Source organism: Canis aureus, chromosome 35 (assembly GCF_053574225.1).
Source record: "Canis aureus isolate CA01 chromosome 35, VMU_Caureus_v.1.0, whole genome shotgun sequence".
In the NCBI taxonomy this organism is placed as follows: domain Eukaryota; kingdom Metazoa; phylum Chordata; class Mammalia; order Carnivora; family Canidae; genus Canis; species Canis aureus.
In genome coordinates this window covers 11,108,422-11,128,699 of record NC_135645.1, presented here as the reverse complement: position 1 = coordinate 11,128,699, position 20,278 = coordinate 11,108,422, and the positions used below count along the sequence as shown (strand labels likewise).

The window sequence follows — 20,278 nt, the reverse complement described above, 5'->3', positions numbered from 1 at the left end:
TTAAATTTTCTTTCTAGCAGACTTCTTTTTTTTTTTTTTTTAAAGATTTTATTTATTTATTCATGAGAGAGAGAGAGAGGCAGAGACACAGGCAGAGGGAGAAGCAGGCTCCATGCAGGGAGCCCGTGCGCATTAAAATTTGAAGGCCACTGCCCTAAAAGGAAAATAGAATACTATTGATGATCAGAAATGACTGAGGAAGTAATTTGATAGTTGGAACAATGCCCCTATTTCAAAAATGCAAAAACTTGTTGTTGTTTTTTTCATAACAAACGTAGAGATAATCGTTGGGTTACTGATCTCAGGACTGCTGGTGATGTTCAGCTGAATTTTGAAATACAGGGATCTTTAACTGAATTGTGTTCTGATTTTAACTAAGACTACAATTAAGGACTCAAAAAGACAAAGTCTGGTCTATAGTTATGGTGGTGGCTCCATCTTATTACAGCAACTAGCACAGAGTTTGGCTCTAGTTAGTTCTCTAAATATTTGGTTATGGTACTATCTTATCGTCTACTTATTCACAGAACCTAATACAGTGTCTGACTATCAGTATTTGTTGAAATGAATTGAATTAACAGCAATTTCACTAAACCCATTCATTTCATGCCACTTTACCAGTGGGCAGATGAAAACATTGGAGTCCTATCTCAAGTAGATCGTAATTAATAATAGTATTGATTTTACTTCTCCCCAATATACTACCCTAAGCCATCATATTCATTTACAGGGATTTTTATTTCAGCTATTGTTGCCGAGATAAAATTTCAATTTCTGTGAAAATCATCTTGCAAGAAAGGAAAAATTCAGGGGGAAAAAATAGCAGGGATTTTTCCCTCCTAGAAATCTGCTTTCTTCTGTGTAGACAAAATATCAAGCCAGCGCTTGCCTTGGGGAAAACTGGAAAGGGGTGAAGTGGATCTTTCTTTTACAGTCTCACCATCCTCTCCTTTCCTTCTTTCCAGCAGTCTTCTCTGATCACCTTCTTTCCATGTGCTCCTTCATTCAAAAATCACCTCTTTCTGGTATTCCCACATTCTTTGTGGCCATATTCCTGCTGCTAATGCTGATTAACTCCTGCAAGCCTCCCATTGCCTCCCATGGCCAGGATTTTTATAGCCATTTTGTCTTAATCTGTTACTGTCTTCATCTGGGGGCCAAGTGTTCAGCATTTCCTAAAAGGTCTACCAATTTAAGGGGAGATTAGAGGCCATTCAAAATCTCGCTCTTCCAAATAAAAGAGTTTTTAAATGGTAGTCGCTGATAAAATAGCTCCTCTGACCAGCTCTGAAACAAAAGTAACTACCCCTCTGACACACACACTTTTTCTGGGTTCCATCTCCCACCTCCCAATGCTTCTACCTTTGTCCCTGTTTGCCCTTTTTATCCTGGAAAGACCGGAATGGGTTTGGGAAAGATGCAAAAGGACTGCACGAATGCAGACTCTAGGTATGGAATTTATAACTATGTCCTTGTCACTCCTCCTTCCAAACGTCTCACCTTCAAATATTCACATAGAGCCAGCTGCTTCAAGATGCAGACAACATCATTTTTTTTAAACTACAGTGCCAGGCAATCATGGTTTACAAACTAGTATGAAGTATAGAAACTCACCTTACTCAGCTAGATTGGATAAGTTACAACTCTACAGACTCAGCGTATTAAGTTAAAGATTGCTTAAAGCTCTGTGCCAACTCTTCAAAGCCTTCCCTATTTAACTTTCTAGGCAGGACAGCAGATTTTTTAACCCAATCATTTGGATTGTTCTCTTTTGCTCTCAATACAGTCTTAATTTCTCTCTTCCACTATTAAGTCATCTGTTTTCCATTATTCTTAATGATAAGAACCTCTGTTTCTTCAGAAGAATACTGGGAAACTGAGTCCAGGGAACCATACTTTAACTCTGTAGATGTTTTCTGGGCATCTACTGAATGCTAGTACAAGACCCAGTCCTCGTTCCCAAGGAGATATAGTCTAGTGGCAGACACATGTCGGCTTTATTACAACATGATGCCGGCTTTATTACAACATGATGCATGTGAGTATTTCTATATACATATAAATAGATATACCTATATGTAGAATAGATACATAATAGATATAGGTAGGTATACCTGCACATATATAATAGATATATAATAGATATACCTACCTACCTACCTACCTATCTGCCTAGAAAGTAACTAATTCTTCCCAGAGAATTACAGGAAAGTGGCATTTAAACAAAGACGTGAAGAATAAATTAAATATCACTAGTCAGAGATGGGGGGGAGGTTGCCAAACAATAAGGAACACAGTGAGAAAGAGCACACAGATAGAGACAAAAATCACTTACTCAGGTAAGCAGGAACAGTCTGGTACGGGTGAAGTACAAGGCAAGAATAGAAGCATAAGGAAAGATAGTATTGAAAAGGTAAGAGTATGAAATAAAATATTAAAAAAATGCACGGACTTTCTTTTGTAAGCATTTCTGTGAGTCTAAATTCAGGGAGATCAGGAAGTTGTCACTATTCATAATGAGATATAATGGAGATCCTGCCTACAGAACTAGAAGGGATGAAGTATATCTGATGCTCTTATGGGAGGTGGAATCTGCAGACATTGGGAACCAATGTGTCCTATAGGTTAAAGGAGAAAAATGAGAACCTCAACATATCACGTTCCTAGCACAGAGAACTTTATCACATGACTACTAGAATAAATGAAGGAGGAATGAGTGGATGAATTAATAAATAGAAGGAAGAACAGTGACACAGAGACTTATCGAAAAAAAAATAGGTTGAAGACAAGTCAAAATTTCAAGGAGGCTAGCTGTGAAATGCTGTAGAGCAATCAAGTAAAGTAAGGTCAGAAAGACTTGATTAGATTAAGGAAATGATTATTTAATTGGATTTCCTAAAAAGAAAATTATCCCAAGGAACAGAGGTCAGAATTCAGTATTTTGATGAATTTATGAGAGAGAAGAAATCGTTCCACCAACCATCAACTACATCAGAAAAAGAGTTAAGAAAAAGAGAGAGTATAGATGTTGATTTTGGGTGACAGGGATTATAGTTTTGGAAAGGAGAAGCTTGGCAAATGATAAAGATTTGCATAGGATGTAAACTGAAAAGGTGTGTATAAGAGAGCAGGAGTGAGGAATATAGTAATAGAATACTTAGGAACGAGGAGAAAGACACTTTATAATTTTACTGTTGTTTATAGTCTCACTTTTCATATCTCTGTCTGTCTGCCTGTCTGTCTGTGTCTCACACACACAAACACACACACAGGGCTAAATGCATAGCAGGCATTTTCTAACTATCTGTTGAAGAGCTAATAAATGCCGGGCAGGAGAGAGGGCACCGTTTTCTACTGATACTCTGACATTTCTGGAAGCTTCAACCATGATATTGGAGGAAGAGGAATATTCACAATCGTATTTTGGAACTTTAGTAAATATTCTAAAAACTATTTCCGGCAAACTCTAAGAGGTTTTGTTTGTTTGTTTGGCCACATGCACAAGTTGAGAACAGCGTCATTTGGGTATTGTTCCCCTAAGTATAGAAATGTGGAATGTGCCATCTCCAATTAAGAGTCTGATAGATCATATCAAGCTTCCTAATGACAGTGGATTTTTCAAAGGAAGGTAAATGTGACATTCTCAACTATTGTGCAATTTGAAGACAAAGTCCGGCTTTCTGGACTTGCTTTTCTCCAGATGCAAGACAACTGGCTCATGGCCCCAAACCGAGGTGACACAACCCTAGTGGCTTCAAATGTTATTGGTCTTGAAATTGCCCAGTCTTCTTTAAAATCCTGCCAGAACACTTTATTCGATTCGGTGTCCTTCTGCAACAGTGAATTCAATTCAACAGGTTAAAGCTGCATCTTCTGAAAGGTGTTCATTTGTTTTAAATTTACCACCCACTAATTCCGTGGAGTGACCCTTTGTTCTCCTATGAAACACCAAGGCAAAGCAAGAAAATCAGCAGCTCAGCTCAGGTAAGCCTGATGCTGCAGTGTTTTCCCTTTTCTTGTTCCTCTTCTATTTGTAGGTAAATAAGCATCCAAGCTCCCTTCTGCAAAATTCACTCCTAGCTCCCACCACCTTGTCAAACTCTTCAAGGGAAACATTATTGCCTTAATTGCTTAAACCCAATTTGCATAATATGGAGTTCTGACAGCCACAAAAACAGGGATGCAAAAAGGAGATTAACAAGTGAGGTGCACGCTCAGCCAAGCCTGTGCAGTTTGGAAACGAGAGCAGAGAAGAATTCATCGGATGGGTGGGTTCGCTGTTTCATCTACTCTCTGTCCCTCCCCCCTGCACCTCCTTCTCTCCATCCCACCTTCAGGTTTGTTTGTTTCTCATTTGCATGCATTGGCTCCTGGCCTGTGCCTAGACTGTTAATGGCCATTCCTAGCAGAGCCTCCTTCAGGCCCTGGTAAAGCGCAGGCGGCACCAGCCAGTACAGACTTTAAAACCGCCTTGCCTCTTTACACCAAGCTCATCCAAACATCCAAAACGTTAACACTTTGGGGGAAGGCAGGGACAGTGCCTTCCTCATCTTTGTGCTTTAGTGTCTTTTCATAAAACCAAACTGATCTTTCTTTGGAAGAGTCACGGGCAGTCAACTCCTCTCTGTGTTTCCCATCACGACCCTCCTCTGTGTGGCTGCCAGGCTGTCCCCAGCCCCCAGGGCAGAAATCTGTCTGTGCCATTCTGTTCTTGGATTCCTCCGGTGGCTTCCTGTTGCCTACAGGTTCACAGATCCCTTAAAATGGCCTCTAATCTATGTCCAGTCATCCCACATTACTCTTGTAAAAGGAAAATGTTCCATTTACTAAGGCATTTGCCCGGGAGATACAGAAACTAAATGCTGTTTCATTGCAGCTCCTCTAACCAGTGGAAGCTGTTAAAGTACCATGAATTTTGAGGGACGCCTTTCCCCGGTCCCCAGACCTTTACTGAAGACTCTTTCCTGCCCAATGAGAGGTGGGACTTACTTGAACCAACTGTCTTGAGACCAATTGACTCATTCTAACCTATCCAGGATGCTAGCTTTTCATCCTCAATTGGCATCAACCTGAAAAATTCCCACCTTCCACCACTTGGAAACCCCTAGCAGTTCCCCTTCAGTGAACTACTCAATGAATTTCTTTACTGGTATTGCCTGGAAAGATAATAAACTCACCTCCTCCCCTGAGGCCTTTGATTTATTCTCGGAACCCGCAATTCTGTGTTTGCTGTAGCTTCCATCTCTATATTGTGTTTCTTTTCAGCCATGACTACCTGGTCCCACTCATCCACATCCTTTCCTCATTCCTATTGAGGTCAAATACTAGTTCCAGTAACTCTTGCTCCAGAAAGCCTTTCCTACTCCTAAATAAACTCTCCTAGGATGCTGTTACTTCTGTTTTTCCTTTTCCCCTGGAAGTATCCATCTCTTTGCAGGTTAAGAATCCAGGCCCAAATCACTGTATGCAGGTAGCACTAAAGTTACCTTTAAGGAGAAATATAGAAATGTATTCTTTGTTGCTAAAGTATACAAAACGCAATTGATTTGTGTATATTGATTTTGTATCCAACCACTTTCCTAAACTATTTTATAGTTCTAATAGTGTATAGATCCTCTTGTTTTATGTAGACAATCATATTTTCTACAAATAGTAAGAGCTTTATTTCTTGCGTTCTGATCTTTGTGCCTTTTATTCCCTTTCTTATCTTTGCTGCCCTGGCTATGAGGCTTTCAGGTGTGATTTTGTGATATTGAGCATCTTTGTCTCATCACTAATTTTCAAAGCGATATTTAATTTAACCAGTAAGTATTTTGTTATATTTTTTAGATTTCCTTTGTGAGGTAAAAAAGTTCCCTTCCATCCTAATTTACTAAATGTGTTTATTATGAATGCATATAAGATTTTATCAAATGGTTTTTCTCAGTTATTATTTATTTATTTTTTTATTTTTATTTTTTTAAAAATTTTTATTTATTCATGATAGGCACACAGTGAGAGAGAGAGAGGCAGAGACACAGGCAGAGGGAGAAGCAGGCTCCATGCACCAGGAGCCTGACGTGGGATTTGATCCCGGATCTCCAGGATCGCGCCCTGGGCCAAAGGCAGGCGCCAAACCGCTGCGCCACCCAGGGATCCCGTCAGTTATTATTTATATGAATATCCTCCTCAAATTCCAATTTGCTTTTAGAAATATGTATATTTTTGCCTTTCCCCCATGTATATAGTTTTTCTATTTTTTTATAGATGCATGATAATTTAAAGCCAAAAAGGCTCAAACTGAAATATCTCTTGCATATACTTTGGTTTCAATGTAAATATGTTCATATGTGTTTGAGGGGGGAGGGGGACCTCTGATTTTGGAGAACTAAGAAGAATTAGGGTAGAGTCCAAAGAAATGCAAACACTAGGAGCACTTGGCTGGCTCAATCTGTTAAGCATCTGCCTTCAGCTCAGGTCACCATCTCTGGTCCTAGGATCATGCTCTTGGGGTCATAGGATGGAGCCTGCATCGGGCTGCTTTTCCCTCTCCCTCTGCCCTTCCCCTCGCTCATGCACATTCTCTCTCTTTCTCTCTCTCTCTCTCCCTCAGATAAACAAACAAAAAAATCTTTTAAAAAAAGGAAAGAATTGCAAACAGTGATCAGTCAGCTAGTATTTAGTCCTTAGTTTAGAGTTTCAAATTGAAGAAACAGATTTTGGATTTTTTTTGGCTGCTCACTTAAGGGGAAACTGTTTAGAAATTAAAAATATGGATCTACCTGGCTTTAGTGTCCCAGGTATTCTTGTGTGATGATGATAAAGATGATTTGGAAACATAAACACATTATATAGGCCAGTAGTAGAGAAAACTTCCAATACTGAATGACTAAATAAAAAGAGACATTTGATCAAAAAGCAATAACCAAGATTGTACTAAAGTAGGCTGACTTTATGCATTGCCGACCTAGAAATATGGGGAAGCCAAAGGTTTTTAGGGTATCTAACATAAATGCTGAGAATCTAAAGAGAGGATAAAGAAGACTGACCCATCCTTCACACCTTAAACACAGTGGTGGGCAGGGATATGCTGACTTTCTGTAGAGATGACTGAGTTCTTATTACACGTCCCAGGAAGAGGCCAAAATACTTCTTGTTTAATGAGGACTCTGCCATCTACTCAGCCTTTATTTTCAGATATACACAAAAAATGAAGGATGCCCAGGAAAGAGATCACAGCAGGAGATTTTGGTGTTATGGGTTACAGCTTGTGTCAGTACTCTGATTGTGCTTCCTCATATGTAATAGAAGAGAGAAGTCAGGTTACAATTGGATTCTGATTGTGATAAAGGCTATGAAAAGAATGCTAAAGGAAGAAAGCTTTTACCAAATCCAGTGACACAGGATTTTATTTCTTGACACAGTTTGTTGAGCAGTCATGAGGCAATTCACAGTCTGGTACTTCTGAAAAATAATGAACCATGTGTACTGTGACATTAAATAAATGGAAGTTGGAATTGAGAGACTGCTTATGATCAACCAGTTGAAAAAAAGTTCACAAAATGTAGTTCTAGGTGCAAAATGACCCAGTAGTGATGAAAAAGTTACCTTCTGAGCAAATTTTAAAGATGCTAAAGGTGATGGTTTTTCCATTTATGGCAATACCATAATATTTCCCGATAAGCAACAGAATCAAAGCAAAAGCCAATTTTAAACAGCATCGAGATGGAAGTAATTGAGGAACTAATCCATATAGACATTCTTCTGAGATTATTTACTATGCAATCTCACTTTTAGCATTTATCCTATTAAGGCAGAGATTTAATTTAGAGAATTTTGTTTAGAGACAAAATAAAACTTCAAAGAAACTACGGAAGTAAAATGAACTTCAAAGACACCCTTCTGAGTTGACTAGATATAACAAATGTTTATTTAAGCATTTAATGACCCTCTAACTAATGTTTAAAGCTTACAAGAATCATGGAAACAGGTTTTTGAGTTTTAAGTTTATGCAAGTGCTAGTTCCTTGTAGCATTCTTTCCTCTTCATCAGGTGGGTGAGTGCAAGCCTGTGTACATATACTAGTGAGCAGCAGGTTGCAGGGAACCTGACTCATTTGTCTCATTAAGCACCAAGCTGTATTGCACTAGTGTACACTGTGTGAAAATATAAAGACTTTAGGTCTCATTAGTAAGTGAAAAGATCCAGTAATATGAGCATTTTCACAGTATCATGTTGTAATTTGTGTATTTTAAAATCACATTCAAAGATTCATAAACTTCACTATCATTAATTCTCCTTTTGGGTAGAACTGTGGGACATTTATTTTAAAGCCCAAAAACTTTATACGCAAAAGAGACAATGTTAAAATTATTGATAGATCAAGGGCTAGAAATTTTATTTATTTATTTATTTATTTATTTATTTATTTATTTATTTACTTATTTATGATTTTATTTATCTATTCATGACAGACAGAGAGAGAGAGAGGGAGAGGCAGAGACACAGGCAGAGGGAGAAGCAGGCTCCATGCAGGGAACCCGATGTGGGACTCGGGACTCGATCCCGGGTCTCCAGAACCACACCCCAGGCTGAAGGCAGCGCTAAACTGCTGGGCCACCAGGGCTGCCCAGGACTACAAATTTTAAATCTACGAACTCATCTTTGAAATTTCAGTGGAATTTAACAGCAAATTATGATTCAAAATAAAGTTGTTTGCTTTCTGAAAAGCAAAACTAACTGTCATAAAAAGGGAAAAAAGCATATAAAACAACAAACCCCAATGTAAAAAATTGCTGAGGGGATGCGCTGGTCAACTGTGAGATGTTACATCCATTCTCCCTTTCATCTATAATCAAGTTTTAGCTGGAGTCTCGTCATTCAAGGAAAACTTTATTCCTCAGTCTTCCTATAGTTGGATGCAACCATTAGACTAAATTCTGGTTAATGCAATGTGAGTGAAGGTGATATGTGCCACTTCCAAGTTTGCACTTTAAATTATTGAACATGCACTGCCTTGGCACCTTCCCAGGAGCCTGCTGCTGCAAGAAGGTGAGAAGGGGGAAAAATGCCTGAGTCAGAGAGATGGAGGCCACTTACTGAAGATGCAAAACCACCCTCATCAAGACTGCTTCCTTTTGAGCTATAACTTGACAGAGAAATGATCTATTGCATTTCTGCTCTGTCTTTTTTGCTTTGTTTTTTTCCTGGTTAATTTGTGAAAGACTTTTAGCCTGACCCCTAACTAATTCACCTGCCAAGCACTCAGAAAGTGGTGTTTAATTAGAGAAGTGTCCTTAAATGGGTTTAGAGGAAGACGATGGGCATGAATTGTCTAGAAGTTGGAGATATATCTCTGTATCTACAAATACAGATATAGATATATACAGTGATCAGGATAATCCATAATAGATGGGTAATTAGCTTGATTAAAGAATGAGTAGTTCAACAAGAAAGTGATTAAATAGCAACCAAGATTTTCTTCAGTAGATGAATGGATAAACTAAGGCACATCTAGACAATGGAATATTAATCAGCATCTGGAAGAAATGAGCTATCAAGCCATGAAAAGACAAAAAGGAACCTTTAAGGAATATTATTAAGTGAAAGAAGCAAGTAAGAAAAGGCTACTACTGTGAGTCCAACTATATGACATTCCGGAAAAGGCAAAACTATGGAGATGGCAAAAAGATTAGTTGTTGCCAGGACTGGCAGGTAAGAATGGACAGACAGAGCACAGAGGATTTTTAAAGCACTGAAAATGCTCTCTATGATACTATAATGATGGATACAAGTCATTACACATTTGTCTAAAAGCATAGAAAGTACACCGCCCGAGAGTGAACCCTAAAGTAAACTAAGGACTTTGGGTGATAATGATGTGTCGGTGTAGATTCGTCAACTGTAACAAATATATCACTCTGATGAGGGATGCTGATAATGAGGGAGGCCATGCATGAGTAGGGGCAGTGGTTATATGGGAAATCTCTGCACCTTCCTCTCAGTCTTGATGTGACTAAAACTGCTCTAAAAAAATAAGGTGTCAAAAAGCTCAAAATGTTCATTTAGATTGAGTGACTTCTATATATAAGTTATGCTTCAAGAAAGCTGTTTAAAACAACAAAAACAAATGAAAAAGAAAAGAAAATGGTGAAGAGCAAGGCTCAAATGATTGAAGAAACATTGTTGACAGCTAAAGAGGTCATGTGGTCGATTTCCCTTCTCTATACATGTGTATTTCCTACAAAATTTCCAATAAGTAGCCATGCAACAGCTTCTTGTACAGGGAAGTCACTACCTCACAAAGGTGCTTATCTCTTTTATGAATATCAAACATTAGAAAATTCTTCTTTAGATCGATCTAAAAGCTACCTCTCCTTAGTCTCTAATCAGTGGCTCAAGTTTTATCCTTAAAAGTGACAAAAATAAATAAATGTAATCCTCTTATATAAAATCCCTTTAAATCTTAGTTTATCAGGTCTCCCTTTATTTCCAAATAAATTTCCTTAGGGGTTTTTAACTTGCCCCTTACCTCCCAGGACTTCTAGGCCCACTGTTGTCTAGATCACTCTGTAGTGCTTTTCTTCAGTTTGTTAATATGCTTTGAATGTGCCCAGAATTGAATGTGCTATCACAGGTATGCTCTGATGAGGACAGAAAAGAAAAGTGTCATCCACTGTCCTTGTTCTGGGCACTGTATAATAGAGAATGAGATCAAAATAATTTTTTTAAGACTTTTTGTTTCTTTTATCTGGTGGCCCTCCTCTATTATCTAAAACCAATTACCCTTACATCTTGTCTGAGACGGTGTGAGCATGAGAGAGTCTAGAAACAGAGAAACGGGGAAAAAAAAAGTTCTGGTAATGATCTAATGCATGAAGTGAAGAGGAAGGGAGAGATACAAGAAACTGTTTAGGAAAAAAAAATAGGCATAGTAATGAATTGGATGTGAATAGTAAAAAAAAAATAAATAAATTTGAAAAAAATAAAAAACTTCACTGAAATAACTCTGAGTTTAAAACAGAAGATTTGGGAAGGAGTGTTGGGGAGGAGGTATTAGGAAAAGATAAGAGATTTTTTCAGTGCTGTTGAGATGTCCACAGCTAGTTTCTGCTTTACTTGATGGGGAAAGGAGAGAAATAAACTACTTTGGAAGGAGATCATGTTCAGATGCAAAGTGGGACAGAGAGAGGAACGTTTGTTTCTCTGTACTGTTCAGAACCATGATGGGAGAAGAACAGATGGTATGGTGGTTCAGATAAGCACTTAAAGTGAGGCTGTTCTTATCCGAAGCTTATTCCAAACACCCAAATTTCTTGAATCTGTGCTATGACATTGGAAATATCACAATCAGGAAGCTTTCAAATGAGATTTCTGGCACTTCCTGAGGCAGTTGTATTCTCCAAAGACTGTTTTAATTAAGACTCAGGAGATTAATTCTCACTGCTGGTGGCTGTTAGGGTATGAGCCCACACCTTCACCAAACAGATAAATTCATGCAGGTAATTGAGCCAAAACATTTTAATATGGAGTCTCAAGGATTTATGGCTGTTTTCGTCACCACGACTATACAGTTCAAGGAATTGTGCTTGAAAAAGCAAGAGCTAACCCTCCACAAAGTGAAGAAACTAAAGAAAGTGTTTATGTTACAGAAGACTGACTGGCAGCATATAATAAAATATATCTGACTTCAAATTCCAGCTCTTCTTTTTTATTTTATTTGATTTTTTAAAAAGATTTTATTTATTCTTTCATGAGAGACACAGAGACAGGCAGAGACACAGGCAGAGGGAGGAGAAGCAGGCTCCATGCAGGAGCCCGATGCGCGACTCGATCCCGGAATTCCAGAGGCAAAGGCAAGGCTCAACCGCTGAGCCACCCAGGCATCCCAAATTCCAGCTCTTCTAACAATGGATGACTTTGGGCAAGTTATTTAATCTCCTGAGCTCTCATTTTATAATTTGTTCATAAAAGCATGCATTCTTGAACTCGTTATTTTCAAATTAATTAAGTGCTTACTACGTTCGGCACAGCTAATAAGACACATCTCTGCTCCAGAGAGTTTACAGTCTAGTAGGAAGAAGCCCAAAGGATCACAGTTTTCTCCTTACTTGTTTCAAAGTGCTTCCATGTGCCAGGTACTGTGCTAAACATTTTACACAGTATTTGCTTATTTATGTGGCACTAAAGCTCTATGAAGACAGTAGCATCTCTGATTACAAATGAGAAAAGTGGGCAGCCCGGGTGGCTCAGCAGTTTAGCGCCGCCTTCAGCCCAGGGCGTGATCCTGGAGCTCCCTGCAGGGAGCCTGCTTCTCCCTCTGCCTGTGTCTCTGCCTCTCTTTTTCTCTCTTCTCTGTGTATTCTCATGAATAAATAAATAAAATCTTTAAAAAAAAAAACAAATGAGAAAAGTGAGGATTAGAAGGTTTAAGTAATATGCTCAGGTTGATACTTGAAATCAGGTATTTCTAATTCCGGTGCTCCTGTTCCCAGCCTCTATACACTACTTATACCTGCCTTGGTGCCAGGTGGGGAATAAGAAGGAACTGGAGGAACTTGAGGGGCTCCCACACTAGGCCATAACCCAGAGAATAATATTTAGTTCGTAGGGTTGAGGAGATGCTTTTATTTCCATAGCGGTTCAGGTGAAAGGAGAGCACATTCTAAAACTGGTTGCATAGAATGTCTAGTCTTGAACTCTTTGAGCATGGGAAGATGCTACTGAGCAACCTAACAATGTGAGAAAGAATAGGGAATGGGGATCATGTGGTCTTGGTACTCAGGAGCGGGAGGCTTGGGAAGGAAAAGAGCAACAGGAGTGGCAATCCTTCCTTTCATGTGTCACCTTCCAAGAGTAGTAGGACCTATAGATACTAGAAAAGGCAGAGGCATAGACTGGATTTAGGAGAAAGAAGTGCAGATTACTGATCTAATGGATCCCGAATAAAACAACAGGGATCAGATGTCAACAGAGTACCTATGGAGTACAGTAGGTCATAGTAGGCTGTACCTGATGAGCTCTGCTTTAGATGGTACAGAAACAGTAAGTTTCTCCTAGTTATTAGGCACAATTTTACTGTTTAACTTGCTGCACTGCACTTCCCTTATCCCATCACCACGCCCTACCCGCCAACAGTCTGCCAAGCAATGTCACAGCACTGAGGTCTTCTCCGTGCCCAACAGTACTTGCCTGGAGTTGGTTGATAGCTTCTGGCTACCAGGAGCTTCTCTCCCAGATGGCTTCGGTCCACCCCCCAACCCCCACTTCTGCTTTCATTTTCAATACCGTGTAATCAGTCCTCTGCTTTTTAACTTTATCCTGAGTGGGCTCAAATTTTTTATTGGTAACAGTTTATGCTGTTGCCCTGGAGCAGTAGTAGCAAAAAAACTACATACATTTTAATAAAGTGTCTTGCCATTTTGCTCTGTCATTTGCATATATACACGTGTGTATATGTGTATAGGTGTATGCATATATGTATATGCAATATATATTATGCATATGACATATACATATATGTGTGTATATGTACATATACACACACACACGTGTACACACATACACACAAAAGATAGTTCTAAAAGTAACAAAGATGGGCAGCCCGGGTGGCTCAGCGGTTTAGTACCGACTTCAGCCCAGGGTGTGATCCTGGAGACCCGGGATCGAGTCCCACGTCGGGCTCCCTGCAGGGACCCTGCTTCTCCCTCTGCCTGTGTCTCTGCCTCTCTCTCTCTGTGTCTCTAATGAGTAAATAAATAAAAAAAAATATTTAAAAAAATAATAAAAGTAACAAAGAACCAGAGAAAGAGGGACAATGATATGAGATGCAACAGATACTGGAACAGAAGCTAAATGTGGGGAAATGTATAATAAAGCATAATTTATCAGTGACTGGAAAAGACAGTATTGGGGCTTTGGGACATTTGTGCTGCCAAGCATTAGAGAGGGTGGACAGTTCAAAACACCAATTTCTTATTCATATCAGGTATCAGGATTTGTTGTGTCATGGAGCAACCATTACAGAATCTCAGGCATCATATCTTTAGGAGTTTCAGGATTTGTATTTATCAAACTGGAACTGAAGAATGAGATAAGGGATTTGGGGGCCACTTATCTACAGCTGTAATCAAGTACAATGGATAGGAAAACAATTCTGACACGAGCAAAATAAGCAGCCATTCTGTACTCAAAAGTGTGTTCAATGGGATTCAGGAGGCATGGTCCCAGTCCTGACCCTGAGATGAAGAAAAAGTGAAACAAGCAAAAAAACAAAACAAAACAAAACACACACACAAAAAAAACTAAAAAACAAACACTAAACATTTTTTTAAAATACTGAATACTGTCTCTTTATGCAAACTGCTTCATTTTACCTTAAAATTGGCCTATATAAAAATGTAATAATTCTATTTGATAAGTAAGAAAATGGAAGCTCAGCAAGATAACTTGGCCAAGTTAACAAATCCAATAAAATAACAGAGGCAGGTTTTGGACCAGGAACCTCAGGATTCTGATGGAGTATGCAGTTCCTTAGACAAGAGCTAGAGGTGAAGGCAGTGATAAATAGGTGACACATCAGAAGCCTCAGGGCACAACATACTGACTTTGTGGCTCTTAACACCCCAGCCTTAAGGCATCAACACCCCTTGGCTGACAGACCAAGAGTCACAGGTGCAAAACAAGCACACTCCAATACAATCTCTAGCCCGTTTGCAACCTATAGCTTTATTAAAATATATTTGCATGGGCAGCCCAGGTGGCTCAGCGGTTTAGCGCTGCCTTCAGCCCAGGGTGTGATCCCGGAGACCCGGGATCGAGTCCCATGTCAGGCTCCCTGCTTGGAGCCTGCTTCTCCCTGTGCCTGTGTCTCTGCCTCCCTCTCTTTCTGTGTCTCTCATGAATAAATAAATAAATAAATAAACTAAAAGTAAATAAATAAATAAATAAATAAATAAATAAATAAATAAAATATTTACATTGTGATTTTGACAACCCCCACCGAGATGGTGTGACAGTTCCTGCCAGTACCTTCTGATGCCAAAAACTCCCCCTCCCATACGGTTGGGAGGAGTCTCTCAGATGATTGCAAACAACCTCAGTGGGAGACCACCACAGCAATGACTCATAACCTCTGCAAACATAAAAAGCAAAGACACCCCTAACCCCAGTGCAGTTGCCACCCCTGGGCCTGCCCTCTCCCCGGACCTTGAGACTGCTCTGTGCCTGCTACCTTCCTTCCGACTGTCTCTATTTGAGAGCAGACCCTCATGTAAACCTTTCATGGGGAATCCAAGAACAGAAAACCGAGAGCTCCATTCACACAAAGCAGACTCTCCCACAGGGAAATCCTAGCCCTCTCTGCTCTCCCACCTTACCTCCTCGGGAGGTCACTCAGCCATTCCACCTATTTAAGCCTCCACGGGTTTACCTATAAAATGAGATCATTCATCTAGACCGGTGCTTTCCAAATGTGTGTGTGTACCTGTGTGTGGAGGCAGAAGCATCATCATCACAAAACAGGACAGATCTTTGCTTTATGTAACAGATGCTGATAGAATTATGCTGATTAAGCTGCCAATAAAGGTCCTGGCGTCTCACCCCTTATCCTCACTGTGACCCTGAAGAAATGCTAAGGGCCACTTGTTACTTTGCAGAAAACAGTCTGAAGACCTCTATGTAACACTGGGTAGACAAGTATGTGTTTGTGTTTATGTGTCTGTATGGGGGTGGGTGGTAAACACAGTGAACGATGCCTTTTTTTATTGCTCTTCCTCAAACGACAATTTGCTTCACCATTTCACAGGGTGGGAACTCATTTAAACAATTATTAAGCATCTATTATGAGGGGTGTCTGAGGAGCCAGTATCACCTCACTGGGCTCACCTCCATCACTTGGAATTAGAGACTGCTCCTCTTTCTGGAAGAAAGATCCATAAAGATGGGGTTGCACAAACTCACTGATCTGGGTTCTAGTCCCAGCTCCAACACTAAGTGGAATTTTGGAATCCTTGTCACTCTTGTCATTTATAAAATAAAGGTGATCCTTGAGACCCCTTCCAGCTCTGACATTCTATGATGTTATGCCTATTTGATGAGTTAAAAAAAATAGATACTTTTCTATTTCCATAGCGCTGCATCCTATGGACAGACAGTTGCCTGCCATGGATGAAGTTATTTTTTAATAATTACTTGATTGGCGTTGGTTTTAAAATTTTAAAGTAGCTCCTTTGAAGAATAAACACATTTCTATATCTAGCTATTTGAATAAATGTGAGGGAGGAAAAGGCTTAAGCTCATAGTTTTCCATTCTAATTTTATTGGTTGGACTTCAGGTCTGAGTGTGAAGCCTCTGCAATGAGAGCTGTATTTGAGACTTCTGTGCTGGGACTAGCATGCATTGGGGTATGTGTCAAGGAGGAAAAGAAAAGCCACTGTGCATCATTTAATAGAAGCCAGGGGTGGACTCTGTGGGGGAATTTAACATCTTCCTTATTTCCGTTCCTCTTTCTTTTTTCTCACCTTTCATCCTCTCACCCATTTTTTAATAGACTTCTATAGATAAAAACCCTCTTTTCAAAATACATAAACTGCATAATGGGTAGCACAGTTTTCTTTAGTGTAATAGACTCAATGCAATGCACACAAACTAAAGGAACTATTAGCCTAGATTTATTTTTATTTTTACTTCTTTATTTATTGAGAGAGAGGGAGAATGCATGCACATGGGGGGAAGAGGCAGAGGGAGCAGGAGAGAAAGCATCTGAAGTAGGTTCCATACCTAGCACGGAGACCTATCAATCTCACAACATTGAGATCAGGACCTGAGCTGAAATCAAGAGTTAGATGCTTAACCGATTAGCCATTGAGGTGCTCCTAGATTTGTCTTTAAATACATAGCAGAGAACAAATAGATTGAGAATAAAGGGTATTTATATAATTTGGTGATACTGTAAAATATACCACTCTTTGGACAAGTAATAGAAATTCCAAAATCAGAATGACACCCCTAGTAATACTAGCCAAGAAAGGACAAAATAATTATATTCATACCTTCACCAAATATTTGTTAAGTACTTTCATTGTATCAAGAACTGTTTAAATCAGTCAAACCATCTATAACCATCAAAATTTAGAATCAATCTAAATGTCAAAAAATAAAAGATTGATCTAGTGTGATACATCAATTTATTCAAATAGTACGAAGGCACTTTACATTAAAACATATACAAAGACAAAAACTATTGAAAGTGTTTAGGCAAACATGTTAATTAAAAACCAAATCATAGAGATGCCTGGTTGGCTCAGTCAGTAGAGAATCTGACCCTTGATCTTAGGGCTGTGAGTTTGAGCCCCATACTAGGTGTAGAGATTACTTAGAAAAAAAAAAGAAAACTTGCCCACTAGCATCTCAACTGTGTAATATATGCTCACATGGACATTGATTTGAAGGAAATATCTTAGAGAGTGAAACAATTTTTATTAAAGTGGTGATATTGTACATGATCCTCTTGAAGATGGTGTTTAACACTGATAGTGTAGTACCTTTGTTCAACAATAAAAGGGGCCTCATTCTCTAATTACACTTTGTGTGAACGTGATGGCATTTAACTACATGAGAAGCTTCTTAAGGTTCACGGTGATTCCAGTCCCACAATGTGGCTGCCTGAGGTCTGACCCCTTGTGCGTACCAGCTGCATAACCCTTTGGAAACTGCTGATACTTTCAGCTCTAATTCTTTCTCCAGGGGAATATTTGAAAGTGGCTCCTTTGCTGATTTCATAAATTTTCATTTTCAAACTTTTCCCCTCAGTCTCTTTCTAATGAACTTTCTTAAAAAAAAAAAAAAAGAAAAAGAAAAAGAAAAAATCCTTCCTGAAGTTTCATGCTGTAGTACTACCCGTGGGTACGATTCCCCATGTGAGGATGTCAAATTTAATTAGATTGTTCTCTCTGTTACTTAATGACTCACCTAGACTTACAAGTCCAAGATCATAACCTCTCTACTAGGCTGCCGAGTTAGCTATTTCAAGGAACAACTATTCATGTTATCCCATCATAATTATTTTAAACCATACCCAGAAAATAATAAAAATAGTAATGCTCACTTAATTAGACCCTTCACCTGAGGATATCTAAGCATTTTACAAGATTTCTTTATCAGTCATTTGCATAACACATCCAGGAAACAAGTGAGCAATAGTAAAGATCATACTTCTAAGGGCTTCTTTAAAAAAAACAATAGTCTAGTAAAGCCCAGGTGGCTCAGTGGTTTAGCGCAGCCTTCAGTCCAGGCATGGTCCCAGATACCTGGGATGGAGTCCCACATTGGGCTCCCTCCATGGAGCCTGCTTCTCCCTCTGTCTGTGTCTCTGCCTCTCTCTCTCTCTCTCTCTGTGTCTCTCACGAATAAATAAATAAATAAAATCTTAAAAAAAATAAAATAGCGTAGACTCATCTTTGGATCTTTCCTTTTGTTCTTATAACTTTTCAACTTATTTGCAGATTCTAAAGGAACCTGACAAAGGGATGCAGAATCCAGAGCTAGATAACACAATGAATATTTGATTTAAGGGGGAAAAAAAGGCACAAAGATGAAGAGGATATATTTTTCTGCATCTAAAGCTGTTTCTTTTCTTCTAAAAATCTTCACAGCTTATACACTTTCCTGTTTCTCATTGATCATCCTATCCTGATCTATAAAGTACCTACAAACATGTAACCAATGAAGCAACATATGATGGAAATTCTAAGACCTAAGAAAAAGCCTTGCCAACCTTACAAAAGTCAAAAGGCACAAAAGAAAAGGCAACCTTATATCCCTGTGTGAGAGCCGCACTCCTTCAGTCTATCTGGCTTGAAGCGACACTTGTGAGGTCATGTGGCTCCGTGATAGCGCTGCCAGCCCTAGAATGATTGATTCCTAGTAACTCACCACCTATTTTGTTTACCACCATACACCCAGCCCCTATGATAGAATGTCTTGCCGATAGTAAGTGCTTAGTGATAACCCATATTAGTTAAATGAATGAATCTACAGAACTTTTGATTTATGGATCAAAAACAGACTTTTCTCAGCTTGTCATTTAAATACTTTGCTCAATGAATGGACTTTGATAGTAATTTGAACAAATCAGCTATAAAGAGTATTTTAGAAAATATTTGGGGTAAACCTGAATATGTATATGTAGTGAATATACTTTTGCCCCCCAAAAGATATGTCCAAGTCCTAATTTCTAGTTCCTATGAATTATATGAAAATGGGTTCTTTGCAAATAAGAATCTCAAGATGAGAACATCCTTTAGGTGGCCCCTAAATTTAGTGACTAGTGTTCTTACAAGAGAAGACAGAGAGAGACAAATAAACCAGACAGTTGAGAAGGCCCCCACAGACAGAAACAGAGATTGGAGCTGCGCTGCCACAAGCCAAGGGACTCCTCGAGGTACCAGAAGCTGGAAGATGAGGAAGTGCATCCCTGCCACACCTTGATTTTGGACTTCTGGCCTCCAGAAGTGTCTTAAGCTACCTAGTTTATGTTAGCTTAATAAAGCTCTAAAAAGTTTTGTGGCAGCTCTAAAAAACTAATAAAGGCCTTATAATAGATGGTATTAAGAAAGAAAGGAATTATTGTTATTTGTGTTAGGTGTAATAATGGTACTGAGGGTATGTAGGGACAGATGTTGAAGTTAAAAAACTTCATTTTTTAGGGATGAAATATATGTTACCTTTAATTGGCTTTAAAATACATCATCTAAATATAGGTGATGTGACAAAATGATAATAAACGTCGAATCTAGGAATTGAATATTTGAGTATTTGCTGTATTATTCTATGATTTCCTGTGTATTTTAAAAAAATAAATAAAATGCTGAAAATAAACACTTCCTCAAGCTGTCTTATTTCAGGATGTTTAGTTCTTTAAAATAACAATCAGTTCTCCAAAATAGACACTCAATTTTACAAATCATCTACCAATGTCTAAAAGAAAAGCTCTAATCTCCATAATTTTTTCCTTCTGTGCTGTGTGACTGACTTAACAAATCCTTTCACAATTCCGCTCTAGCATCTAGCTGTCCAGCTTTCAAAATCAAATTGAATGCTCTTCATGGTACCTCTTCAAATTTTTCTTTTTCTCGAGTTAAAAATCATTGATTTAACCAGTGAACAATCAACAGGCGTCTCCTAAATTCTATCTCTAATTCTCCCCCCAGAAACTTCACGAACTGCTGTACAGAACAGCCACTACAAATCTCCACACCCCTCCCCCTTTCCCTAAATATTAGGTGCTAAGCTGATATT

General features: G+C 38.9%; 1 protein-coding gene across 5 annotated transcripts in view; it reads right to left on the bottom strand.

The window, feature by feature from the left end:
• LSAMP (limbic system associated membrane protein) overlaps positions 1-20,278 on the bottom strand; it is a 638,551-nt gene that overhangs the window by 401,563 nt on the left and 216,710 nt on the right. The gene's annotated exons all lie outside the window — the stretch shown is intronic.